General features: G+C 40.1%; 1 protein-coding gene across 4 annotated transcripts in view; it reads right to left on the reverse strand.

Moving 5' to 3' along the window:
- Positions 1–14,249, reverse strand: part of LOC100076573 (BTG3 associated nuclear protein) — a 207,415-nt gene that overhangs the window by 104,064 nt on the left and 89,102 nt on the right. The gene's annotated exons all lie outside the window — the stretch shown is intronic.

Raw genomic sequence — 14,249 nt, forward strand, 5'->3', positions numbered from 1 at the left:
CATCACCGCTGGTCTGGCACCTGGCATTCTCACGTCTTCCTAGGGCCCAGTGGGAGGCCAGGCACTCCGCAGCATCAGAAAGAGGGGGGCCAGAGAGTACTCCCTGCTTTTCCATGCAGTGTGGTGACACCACAAGACAACACGACACACAAACCACAAGACATCGTCGGGTCGGAAGCTGGAGACAGCCAAGTGGGGTCTTCTCTCACAGCCCAGGCGAGTCCATAAGCCAAGCCCGCGCTCACCCGTGAATGTATCCAAATCCCTTTTGAAATACTGGTATTTTCAACTTTCCCAAGTTTCTGGGGTAATAAATTTCATATGTTTAGCAGGTAAGAAGAAGCACTTCCTTCATTGGTTTTGAAACAGTCGTTTTAAAATTTCAGTGGATGCCCCTAGCCCTAGTGACGTGCGACTTGGTGAAGAATGACTTCATGTTCGCCTTGTCCTCACCCCTCATAATTTATTTGGGTCAGGCTCATACCCTAATTTGCTTTCGTCATCCTAAATTAATATGATTAATTTATATAACCGTGATTTGGATTACCAATTAGATAAATGACATCCAGGTAATTGACTTCTTACTACATATTCAGTATACTCAGGATGTTCTTTAGATGTAACCAACAGTTAACCTATTTAGACAGTGCCTTTATACTTCAATCTAACAACCACCTCAAGCACCTACATATTCATTTTTACCCTTCCTCTGCCCCATTTCTTTACATGAGAAGAATCAACTGTCCCAATCTTCTATTTACCCTGATTATTCAATTTGTAAACTTTTCTAATTTAGTTTCCCTCATTACAGCTTAAGCTCTTCGTGCCTGGGAAACATGTCTTGGATATTTGTTGTTCTTTCCTAAGCACTGCACCAGTGGACACTCAACAAATACCCCTACTATTTTTCTATTACTTCCAAATGATTTACTCAGATTAAAAATGCTGCTCATATGACTCTGATCAAATTACAGCTCTCCCCAATTATAATTTTCCTTTCACAAATGGCATTACTGAATTGTAATGCAACTTTCCCTTGCTCTCCTTCTAAGCCTCTTGCATATTTTTATTGATTTGAATGAGGTGATTAGCGACCGCTTCAGATTACCACAGATAAAAGCAGATCCCTAATCTGCTAGAACAGCCTGAATAGGATATGAAAGATAACAGTTGGAAAATTACACATTAAAAAAATCTAATTCAAAATATTTTATTGGAACATATTCACATCATTATTCACATTATTTTTTTGATAGTACCACGTTTTTGCATCTAAGAGGTGTTTAATAAAGGCTATTAATACTCCCATGTTACCATTAGTGTTGAAGGGACAGCATGGCTTAGTGGCAAGAGCACGGAGTTGTCGTGGATTCTGATCTCGGCTCTGCCACTTGCCAGCTGTGTGACTTTGGGCAAGTCACTTTACTTCTCTGGGCCTCAGTTACCTCATCTGTAAAATGGGGATTAAGACTGTGAGTCCCACGTGGGACAACCTGATTACCTTGTATCTACCCCAGGGCTTAGCACAGTGCTTGGCACATCATAAGCGTCTAACAAACACCATCATCATATCATTTTAAAGATATTCATATTGTTTTAGTAAATCTTTTGAATCTGGAGAATACGCTAATACACTTGGTATAATTTCCTATGGGAAATTTCTTCATTTTGTGTTCTTTCACTTAACACTTTTCATGGAACTAATTAAGAGGGCTACATGGGGGAGAACAGTAATTTTATCTGCAGGGAAAGTTTTGTCAGAGCAAAAAAATGTACATGCTATAGAGTGATGTAAACAATTTAGCTATATCAGACTAATCACAATTCTAAACAGCTGCACTTTTCAGGAACCTACTGATGTAACAACGTTGGAGTTGGAAAGCTTCTGCCCAGGTGCTTTCTTCCTCACAGTTCCCCATGCCTAGTCCACCTCCAGTCTGAGATATTAACTGGGAAGACAGAACAATTTGGCACATGGGACTCCCAAGGCCAGATTACCCTACACTTTACCAATCACTGCATCCTGTGAATGCTAACAACATGAGAACATTCCTCAAAATGTACTATCTACAGCCTATGTTTGTGTTATGTCCAATGTCTAATGTAAATTGTAAGCTGCCTCAAACGAGGCTATAGGGCACCTGGAACTAGCCCAACGCTCACACTTACTGATGCTAAATAATAATGAAAAGAATTTTGACAAATACGGGATCAAAAACCTCAAGGACATCGCTCAAACTTGTTGGGCCTTCAAAGTCTTTATCACAGAAATGTGTTCCAAAATAGAGAGGCATGTCAGGATGGCCTGTGAAACTTAATGAACAGAAAAATGTGGTTCAAGTTCAACAATTTAATATTTACAATTGTGGTGTTTATTAAGCACTTACTATGCGCCAAGCACTTTACTAAGCACTAGGAGATATACAGAATAATCAGCTCAGATATGTCACTGTCCCACATGGGGCTCACAGGAATATACTTCTTTAGAGTTGGAAAATTTCCAAGTTTTTACTAAGAAGCTGGACTGACCGTTAAATATAATTTCCTACTGAGAATAAATATTCAGAATAATCAAGGAAAGGAAGTGCTTGTAATCAAACATTAGAAATCAAGAGATCCCTTGGCAACGTGGCCTAGTGGACCTAGTGACTCCCATGGCTGGGCGAGTCAGAGGACCTGGGTTCTGATCCCAGCTCTGCCATTTGTCTGTTGTGTGAACTTGGGCTACTCGCATCTTTGTGCCTCGGTTTCATCATCTGTAAATTGGGGAATTAAATCCTACTGTCTCCTACTTAAAAATCTTGTCCTCGTCATGCCCACCCCACTATGATCACCAAAAGTCAAACTCTACTGGAAGGATAACGCAAGCTTTGGTTCACCTTATATTAATTTCCAAATCTAGGGAGGCTTTCCCTATTTTTGATAAAGAGAATCAGAAAAGTGTCCACAGTCTTATTCCATTTCTCCCTCTGATATCTCAAATTTAATGATAAGGAAATTGAAATTGAAAGCCCGTATCATTCTCTATTTATTCATAGGCTGTACGCCTCAAGTGGGACAGGGACCGTGTCTGATGTACTTATATCAATCCCAGTGCTTAGCTCAGTACCTGGCATGCTGAAAACTCTGAATAAATACTGCATCCAGCCAGTCATATAGTCATCGCTTTTTACAATGGGCAGAAAGGAAGTAAAACATGTTAGTGAATTAATTTAATAGCGGTCTGCAAAACTGTACCACTCTGTTACACTTAATACTAAAAAACCAATAACAGGCTGTTTGTTGCCTGAAGATTTCTGGACATTTTTGAGTGCAGGAGGCTGTGTACAGCAAAGGGCCTCTCGGGGAAGTCTGGAGAATTGTCTCCTGGCAGTATTAGCTGTAGCCTTCTCAGGTGCCATCCTCTGCTGAGTCTCAGCTCTCCTCCCAATTCCTTAATTGCATGGGCTCTAACAACGGGCTGCATATTTGATAGGGCAAGGTTCCTGAATGAAGTCATTCAGAGACAGAATCCCACCCCTTTCTTCAACTCTCTGCTAGTCCACTGGTTTCAAATGTCTTCAAATTCCCTCTCTCCCCTTCCACCAAAATGAGGGTACATTTAATGGGATTAAAGAAAACATGCCCAAAGGTTTGAGTCTGTATTCAGTAATGCTTCTAGTTTTAAAAGACAGCAAGGGCCTTGCATTCAGCTGTCACAACCTAAATTTCTTCTGATTTAAAAAAAAGTATGATTGTCTTTTTAAAGGAAAGAATATTTATGTAAATGAAAAAAATTCTACTTGAGACACCCTGTTATATAAGCCCTTGCTAAAGGATCTCCAAATTCCATCTGGATGGCAAAGTCATCACTTGTATAGCCAAGAAAAACTAACTTATGAATCAACAGTGAACATTTCTCCCCTCCTGAAGGAACCTGAGGATTTGAAATGATGGATATGCAGGAAACCAAGACAGTCCACAGACTTTACCAGTAACGACCATTTAATCAGGCATCAATTTTAAACGAACATTTAACTCCTGTAAGCAACAACAAAAAGAAGGAAAAGTATCACTTAGAATGAAAAGGGGAAAATGGACCACATAGTACATCTTTGTGGAATTCCACTTGAGTGCCCTGAAATTATACATTTCCTTGATTTAGATAATGCTCTTCACAGATGTGCTGTTCAGATCTGAAACATTTATGGTTTTAGACTAATTCTCTTCTCTAGTGACAAAATTAAGCACCTTCAAAACCGATCTTTCCTCTCGAGCGTGCATCATTCAATTATTTACAAAACCTTAGGGGTTGGAAAGAAGGTTCTTATTACCATTTCAAATATGTTTCTGAAATTTATTTTGCACATTAAAATGATTACCACGTCATCACCTTGCGCCCACTTTAAGACTAAACCAAAGGTAAGAGAGGCTACTCTCACTCCCTAAATGCACGTTGCCGGGGGCGTGCAAGCCAACACCGCTATTCGAAAACAATCCGAGCGTACGATTGGGACGTGGGAGGTGATATCTTACTCGCTGAGGTTGGCGAGGATGCAGAAGATCCTCTCAATGCCACTCATAGTCTTGTATACACTCATGCCATCGGCAACACGGTATTTGAACCGCAGGATACTCCAAGATGAGGACGATCAGAAACTTCTACATATGTGAACATATGAAACTTCCTGTGATAAGGAGTTTCATAAGCTTGCGACTCTCTGGGTGACAGAGTTTTTCCCACTGCTCCTTTAGAACCTACTGCTATCTGTCGATTTGAATCATTCAGCGACCCGCCACTGAGAGACAGAGAGGGAGGGAGGAGAGAGAAAAAATGGGATGGAGCGGGGCGAGAGAAAGGGAGAGAGACAGAGAGCAGGCACTACTTGTAAAGGCCAAGGAGAGTTGAGGTTTTTCCACAGGTGGGTCCTTCCCCAGCCCTCCTGATTTTCCCCCTCCTGCTGCCTCAATTCCTTGTGCTCAGTACAGTGCTCTGCACACTGTAAGCGCTCAATAAGTATGACAATGAATGAATTCCTGTTGTCACCTTTAAAGCTTAACCCTGCCTTCGCACACAGTAAGCGCTCAATAAATACAACTGTCATTTGATGTAATAATGAAATAACGATAATATTATATAATGATATATAATGATATAATTGTATATAATTAATATATAATTATCATAATGATGATAATGATAATGAAATGATGATAAAGATAATAATGAAATAATATTTTCATTACCCTATTTATTTTGTTAATGAAATGTACATCACCTTAATTCTATCTATTTGCTATTGTTTTAATGAGATGCTCATCCCCTTGATTCTATTTATTGCTATTGTTCTTGTCTGTCCGTCTCCCCCGATTAGACCGTGAGCCCGTCAAAGGGCAGGGACTGTCTCTATCTGTTACCGATCTGTACATTCCAAGCGCTTAGTACAGTGCTCTGCACATAGTAAGCGCTCAATAAATACTATTGAATGAATGAACCGACTGACTCTGTTTGCCTTTTCTGGCCACTTCTCCACAATCGCTGATTCACTTTTTGCTTTTCTTGAAACAAGCAGTAGAAGCTGCAGTTCGTTATGACTGTAAACTGGTTGTGGGCAGGGAATACATCTACCAATTCTGTTGCAGTGTAGTCTCCCTAGCTCTTAGCATAGTGCTCCGCACAGAATAAGTGCTCAATAAATACAAGTGATTGATTCATTAGGGTTAAATGAGGAGTTTGCAGGGTCCTTGCTGCTCTGGCATATTCCATCAGTCACTGCTTTGCAAATATTCGAAATGCTGGGAAGTTTGTAGTAGCTGTACCTTCAGGTTGCTCCACTCCTGCAGGAAAAGCACAGATCTGGGAATCGGAGGACCTGGATATTAATTCTAGACCTGCCACCTGCCTGTTTTGTGACACTGGACAAGTCCTTTAACTTCTCTGAGCTCAGTTTCCTCATCCCTAATATTTTAGGGATTAAATGCCTGTTATCCCTCCTAGTAAAATGTGAACCCCATACGGGGCAGAGACTGTTTCCAACCTGATTATTTTACATCAACCCTAGCACTTGGTACATAAGCACTTAACAAATACACCGACTATTTGGGCAAATCACCTAACTTCTCTGTGCCTCAGTGACCTCATCTGTAAAATAGGGATTAAGACTGTGAGCCCCATGTGGTACAACCTGATCACCTTGTATTCCCCCAGTGCTTAGAACAGTGCTTTGCACAGAGTAAGCGCTTAACAAATATCATCATATCATTATTATTATTATTATTAATAATTACTATCAACCCCCTATCAAATCTTATCATTTTACAGGGACCTAAACCAACCCATGGTAAAACTGGGTGCCTTTTATTCTTCAGTTTACTATAATAAAAATGCCACTCTCCCCCCCAGTTTAAAAGTACTTTTATCAACAATGTTTTTTAATCCCCATAATGCTCGTTTATAACACTGTGGGTTACAGAGGCACAGCCTGGGCTTCCAATCCCTGGTATGGAACAATGAATTGAAAAAATTATTTAAAAAGCAACTCAACTCTACCCGTGAACCTAAATCTGTAATTAAGTCCCAGAATGAGTTCTACCCACAGCTATGCTTTTTAACCCCTCTACTGATATCAAGGATAATGACAGCGGTGATTACCATAACTTATATAACTAAAATAGGCCAAAAACAGAACATTTTGCTTTGCTGTTAGAATACTGATTCAAGGTTATTCTCTCCAGGACTCAACCCTATTTCCCAATTTCTTTGGGGAATTCCCAGAACCACATCCTCCAATTGCTCATAAATCAGGCATTAGGACAAACCTCCTAACAATCACATATCTCCCTTCAGATTTGAGATGATGACAAGCGTTTGCCTCCTCTCCAGTACTTTCTTGGAAACTTACCTTCACGCCCCATTGAAGAGAATCGAAAATACGACACACTGTAAGCTCCTCCTCTAGACTGTAAATTCTGTAATGGGCAGAAAACACTTGTACCAACTTTGCTGTATTCTCCCAAGCACTGAGCACAGTGCCCTGCAACTTAGCAAACACTTAATAAACCCAACTGATATTCGAATGGGTCGGTCAATCAATGACACTTAGTGAGCTCTTACTATGTGCTTACAACAATGTTCCCTGCCCGTAATGAGCTTTCATCCACCATAGCTCTCCCATTTCCCACTGCTGAAACACTGACTTCGTACTGCTATGTTGGTTCTCCACATTCTAAAAATCAGAATGCAGGCACTTAAATCATCCTACTAATATGATTAGGGACAATGAAATTTGCAATTTCAAATCCACACTGCAGCTTAAGTGGAATAACCATTTCTTAACTCTAAGTTAATTTGCTTTTATGACTTTGAATGAATAGAAAATAAATTCACTGCTAATTTCATCTGCAATTAAAGGAAGGAGGCGGAAGAGGCATTTGTCAATGATGTATTTCTTAAAATGGCCATCTTGAGTTCTATTTATTAAATAAGGACTGGCCTGGAAAAATGAATGAAGCACACACTCTTTCTAAATGGGACCAAGAGCCAATGTAAATTATAGCATTTTCTTTTTAAATGGGCAGACAGGATCCAGCCATACTCAACCAGTGTTCCATGGAATCAACATGTATATGCACATTTTCCCAGTCTCTAAGCCAGAGTTAGTCACTCCTCCACATAGTAGCAGGAATTTACAACTGAGAAATAAACTCTTTTGAAAGACTACAGCATAAGAATCACTTAACCGAAGACATCCACTGAATAAAAAATAAAGGAGGGTGCTTCATCTTCAGGCCTTGCCATTCTTTCCTCTTGTTTGCATGTTGCTCTTCTAGTTTACCACGGGAGGCCAAGATAAAGGACCATATGCAGTTTGTAAAGCAGCTTTATGTGAGTGGCCCTCGAACATATGGTAATTATCATCTGTGTCATTAAGCTTGCCAAAAATAAAAATGAGAAGTCGTCGAAACTACTCAATAGATGAGTGAGACTCTGCTCTCAAAATTCTAGACTAGCTCTAGGACATGAGTAAAAACTTCTAATAGCCACCTTAAGGAATTATGACCTTCTTGGCCTTCGCTTAGATCTTTAGATGAAAGATGATTGGACTGTAAGCCCGTCAATGGGCAGGGACTGTCTCTATCTGTGGCCGATTTGTACATTCCAAGCGCTTAGTACAGTGCTCTGCACATAGTAAGCGCTCAATAAATACTATTGAATGAATGACTGTTCTCTCCAATGCCCCAAGCATGAGGCTAATATGCTCCCTATTCTTCTGTTAATTGTTACACAACTGATTAGACTGAAGAGCTGCCATCAGCTGCAGGTAAGTACTGGAGAGGAGGCAACGCTGTGCTAGTTGTTACTGACAAAGAGGGAGCAGGGATCAATGTAGCGGCTTGATTCTCTTGACTACAACTCCCTCCTGGCTTTGGGCTTTTCCTGGGAGCTCAGCATCTCCACTCCTCCAAGAAGTAAGTACTAGATTGTTTTGAACTCTCCAGAGGAAAGGAGAAATCATTTTCAACATAGGCTGCCAATCTTCCTATTCTCTCTCCCCTTTCTATCTCCACTTGGAATTTGCATGACTTCTAACTTTGGTGAAATGAGGGAAGGAAAGGCAGATAGGCCATAAAATAAAATAAGAATGCATGGATATGCTCAAATCACAAGTAGATTTATAGATTTGAGAATACAATAAACAGAAGCAAATATGAGGAGTCCAAGGGCAAACTGGCTAAATCTACAAAGAACATAGAACAAAGAAGAGGAAATGGACAGAAAGGATCGGCGCGGTCTAGTAGAAAGGGCATGGATCTGGAAGCCAGAAGACCTGGATTCTAATCTCTGCTCCGCCACTTGTCTACTGTGTTATCACTGTCAAGTCACTTAACTTCTCTGAGCCTCAGTTACCTCATCTGTAAAATGGGGATTGAAGCTGTGAGCTCCATGTGGGACATGGACCGTGTCCAACCTATCTTGTATCTACCCCAGCACTTAGTACAGAGCCTGGCACACAGTAAGCACTTAATGAATATAAAAAAAATTGTCTGAAACAAATGAAAATCAACTATATCCCCCACTGACTGAGAAGTAACCTTGGAATAGTAAGGTAGAGAATGTAGATTAGACTCATCAGACTCTTCTGCTTACTATCCCCCAAACACTGTCCTACTTGTACGCATTCCTGCAGATGGACACTGACTAGCGTTCTTGCACTACGCATGTGGGAGGTTTTATATCCGCCCCCCTGCTCAGCCTGAAGGCTTTGCGGCCAACCTGAAGCAGCACGGTCTAGTGGATAGAGCACGGGCCTGGGAGTCAGAAGGATCTGGGCTCGAATCCCAGCTCTGCCCCTTGTCTGCTGGGCGAGTCACTGAACATCTCTGGGCTGCTATGAAATACATGATCCAGATGAGCTCAGAGTTAAGGCTACTTACTGATTTTAACAACTCCTTTCCAGATTTCAGTCCTAGAGCGTTGTGTAGCTGTCTAGGTGTTGAGTTTCTTTTTATTAATGGGCACATCTTTACTTTGGTTGTGGTAATTCCACTCAACTGACTGTAATTTAAGCACGACAGCCAAAGCTTCTTTAATCTTTGTATATAGCTTATTTTTCTGGTAATCAGGCAGGTTTCTTGGAGAATATCGGTAATACAAGAGGTGGCATTTCTAAAATTGATTGGCTAATGATTCCGGTCTGGGTGTACAAAAGGTCTCTGAAAATCCTGTCATCATTTCCAACCGACTATATTTTTCCAGAAAATGTTTAAGATAATTCTCGAATGCTCCATGTTCCAGACTTACAGGAATATGTGCGGTCTTCCCACCATTTATGCCAACGGTACCTAAAATATAAAACTGGCTGTAATGGACAGAACATCAAAACATGACTGACAGGATGTTTGAAAAACATGCTCGTCAGAGTCCTGGGGAAAATCTCTTGAGTTCTGATTGGAAGAAATTAAGTTTGTCTACGACCAGACATTCCTGTTGAACGCCGGTGAGATGTGAAATACCAGTTGGTTAACGAGTCCCTTAAATTCACTAATGAGCATTTCATTAGATGGAGACAGAGGACAAATTTAGAAATTCTAATCTCCCTGAATGAAGTCCGTTATTAAGTCCAACACAGATTAATTAGGCCCAAATCCTGACTATATTTACCTGTGATTTAAATCTTTTTTTAAAAAATATGTATCTTGTATATAATCCAATAATAACACCTGAGGTTCATATAGCACCTTTAGTAACTTTTAAAAAGTCACTTTTATATCATTTCTTTGACATTCATACGATCACTTTAAAGTGGTTAATGTAATTATGATATCTACATTGAGTAGATGTAGAAACTGAGGAAAACATTCTCCAAGATCTCTGTCAGACATTAAATTTCCTTCTGACTTCCAAGTCGGTAATAAATCTGCTAAACTACACTGACTTTCTTAGGCAGGCTAAGCAACCAGTAAATCTAGTTCTATTGACCCGAGCCAGTACAAAGATGTGAAATGAGATGAATGAGAGAAACAGAAAAGAGAATGGTACACAAAGTTAAGTGGAATGAAGAAGAGAATATATCAAAGAAAAATGAGATATATGGGGAGGGAGAGCTCCTCTAATTAACCAACACTCTAAAATTTTACCCAAACAAGAGATTTTTTTCTGATAAGATTGTCCTTTGTGGAGTTTCATCAGAAGCTGTTTTATTTCTCTGTCAACTTTAACTTGCTATGCACTTAATCTGATGTGTGAATTCTCGAATGCTTAATCACTGATGTCACAATAACAATCAGGTGAAATTCCTTATGCTTTTGGAAATGACTTTTGGGAACAGAAATAAGAGCTTTTCTCTTGGTTTTAATTTTCACTTGAAGAACTGAAACAAAGATAGCAATTTGCTGGTCACTTTTGAGATATCACTGTGGGAGTTTGGAGTACCTTCTAAGAGGAAAAATATTAGCGTAATGAATACTTTTTACATGTACTTCTTTGTTTAGCAAAGCTGCCACCTGTTGGAGCAGATATTTTAAATCTTAAAATGTAAGCATCGAATAGCAGAGTATAAGCCACATCACTACTGGGTGAAGCCATTTGTCTATCCAGGTTCATATTGTGAAGGAGTATGGCTTAGTGGAAAGAGCCCGGGCTTGGGAGTCAGAGGACGTGGGTTCTAATCCCCACTCTGCCACTTGTCTGATGTGTGACCTTGGGCAAGTCACTTAACTTCTCTGTACCTCAGCTACCTCACTGTAAAATGGGGATTAAGACCATGAGCCCCAGGTGGGACAACCTGATTACCCTGTATCTACCCCAGAGCTTAGAAAGTGTTTGGCACAAAGTAAGGGCTTAAAAAACACCATAATTATGATTATATTCTGCCTTCAATAACGCTAACAATATACTTGGAAAAACCATGATTGACTAACCTCCTTGGCATCAGTCATAATGCTACTGAAATCCTTTAATAATCAATTATGGGATGCTTGCCCATTAATTAATTAAAACCCCTTTTGGGTCTCAATTCATTTTCACCTGCATAACTTTATCGACTAACCAATTCCATCTGCTTACCTGCAGCTCGATGAGGAAGGGATTCCTTTTATTTGTTCTGAATTCACTACCTGAAAGCTTCTAATGGTGCCCCTGATCCTGCTGTGGTGCATTTCATCAAGCTTCCGCCTTCTCTGTAATTTTGTAGTAGACTTCAACCATTTTCCTTCTCTGCCTTAATCTTCCCAGAATGAAGACTCTCTACCCACTTAGGTTTCTCCACTCCTTAACTATTTTGGCTGCCCTTCACTTGAAAGTTTTCCAGGTCTACTATGTCCTTCCTAAGGTGAAGCAACTAGAACAGCAAATGATATTCCAGGGGTGGGTGAACTCGTTTTCTATCATGGCAAGCCGAGATTTACGTTCCATTTTTTTAATCCCATTCCTAACTGTTGCTGAGGATTCACTTGACCGGCTGACACATACTGGACCGAGTCAAAAACCTCATTTCTGAGTCACAATATATAGAGCTCGCCAACATGAAATTGTGATTTGGATTAATCTTTAATATAAATAATATACCTGATCCTTTGCACCTGTTCACATTGAAACCCACTGATTCCATTTTATTAGCGAGGCCTACAGTTTACCCCGTATGAATGTCATTCCACTACGTCGGAGAATGAAGTGCCATCTTCAGGTTTTGCGATCTCACTGGAACTCCTTCTTCTAAATCACTTAAGTATTAAACCAAGGTAGATGCCTGGGGAACCGTACTGTTCCTACTGCTATATTCAGAAAAGTGCTTATTTACGCCAACCCTTTGTTTCCTCTTTTTAGATTGTATTCTCTTTATGACACTCCATGCAATCTCCTGATTATTCAGTTGTTTTAAATCCAGAACTCAAAGTAGTAAAGGCTGATTACTACTACTATTACTACTACTAATAATAATAGTGATATTTGTTAAGTGCTTACTATAGGCCAAGCACTGTGCTACGTGCTGGGGTAGACACAAGATAATCAGGTCCCACATGAGGCTTACAATGTAAATATGAAGGAGAACAGGCACTGAATACAGATTTTGCTGATGAGGGAACTGAGGCGCAGAGAAGTTAAGTGACTTATCCAAGGTCACACAGCAGGTACATGGAAGAGCTGAGATTAGGATCCAGGTCCACTGATTCCCAAATCTGTACTCTTTCTACTAAACCACGTTGCTTCTCAGAAATCCACTTACAGAAATTCCGTCCTCTTTCCCAACAGGCTGTGATTTTCAAACAACTCACTGAACACAAATTCATTTATCAATTCTATTCATTTTCCATGAATAGAAGTGAAATTTATTAGTAAACTATTCCTGGGCCCATCTCTAGACCTCTTCTTAAAGAAATGGAGATCCACCAGTCAACTAATACCATGGTCAAGGGGGTCGCACACTCTGGTCAGACGTTCCCAAACTCACCCTCAGTTTTACTTCAGAACTCTATTGTGTGTGCCACCCAGGCCAGATGATTTATTTATATCTGGTTCATCAATTTGGTCACCATACTTTGGCAATCACACGAGCTTTTCTCACCCCACTTGGATTGAATTCCTCTGACCTATACACTGCAAAATACAGTTTGGCATGTGACTAACAACTCCCCTACTAAAAAATAAATTAAGCTACTCAAGTTTTTCTTTCTTCCACCCCCAACATCCACTTTTTACTCCACAGTGATCCAGTGGTCCCACTGACTCCCTTTTTGGGTCCAATAATTTCCTTGTTTGGATCCCACCTTCCACCCTTAGACTACCTAGAAAACTGTACTCATCATGTGGGTGACACTTATAAGAAACAGAAGAAATGCCATAATGGGTAAGAGCAACCTTTGTACTGATTCCAGTGTCCCAACTCTAAAAATGATACAGAAGGATGCTTAGGAAGCAGTGTAGTCTAGTGGAAAAAGCACAGACCTTGGAGTTAGAGTTCTATTTGCTTGCTGTGTGACCCTGGGCAGGTCACTTAACCTCTCAGTGCCTAGTTTCCTCATCTGAAAAAGGAGATTTAGTATCTGTTCTCCTTCTCTCTTATAATGTCTTTTCTGCACAGAGTAAGTGCTCAATAAATTCGACTGAATTAATGTGGGACAGGAACTGGTTCCAACCTGATTAGTGTGTGTCTACCCCAGCACTTAGTACAGTATTTGACACATAGTAAGAGTTTAACAAATACCATAATCATCATTATCATCACTGAAGTAACAATACATGGTTGCTTCCTTAACAACCATCTTCACGGTTAGAGATGAACAATCTAATGCATAGATCTTTGCCAATAACCAACTGTGGATCCCTCATCCATATATCTAAATTCTTCTTGAAACCAATAAGACCAAAATCATCTCAGACCAGTACTTTCTCCGCAAATATGCCTTGGTCCAACTTCCAGCCTCCAGGTACAGATAACAACCGGTTTGTTGGGGTTTTTTTTACAAAATTTGAGATAGGTGTCTATAAACCAAGAAGATATTGTCGATGTACACTATTCTCAATCTTGATTACCGCTTTAGTTCCTAAAACTATAGTGCAAGGGATGTCTTCGGTAAACGAGTCAATTTTCAATATCATTTTAGGGTCCTCCATAAGAACAGCACAGCTCTTACCATCTTTTGTCTATTTGAACAAATGCCTTTACACAGGCATACAAAGAGCACAGAAAAATTCACCTGAACATTTAGGCAGGAATCGCTGCGTTTCTTATGAAAGGATTTGCATTGGGGCAGCATCTAGTCTCAAAGGA

Source organism: Ornithorhynchus anatinus, chromosome 11 (assembly GCF_004115215.2).
Source record: "Ornithorhynchus anatinus isolate Pmale09 chromosome 11, mOrnAna1.pri.v4, whole genome shotgun sequence".
In the NCBI taxonomy this organism is placed as follows: domain Eukaryota; kingdom Metazoa; phylum Chordata; class Mammalia; order Monotremata; family Ornithorhynchidae; genus Ornithorhynchus; species Ornithorhynchus anatinus.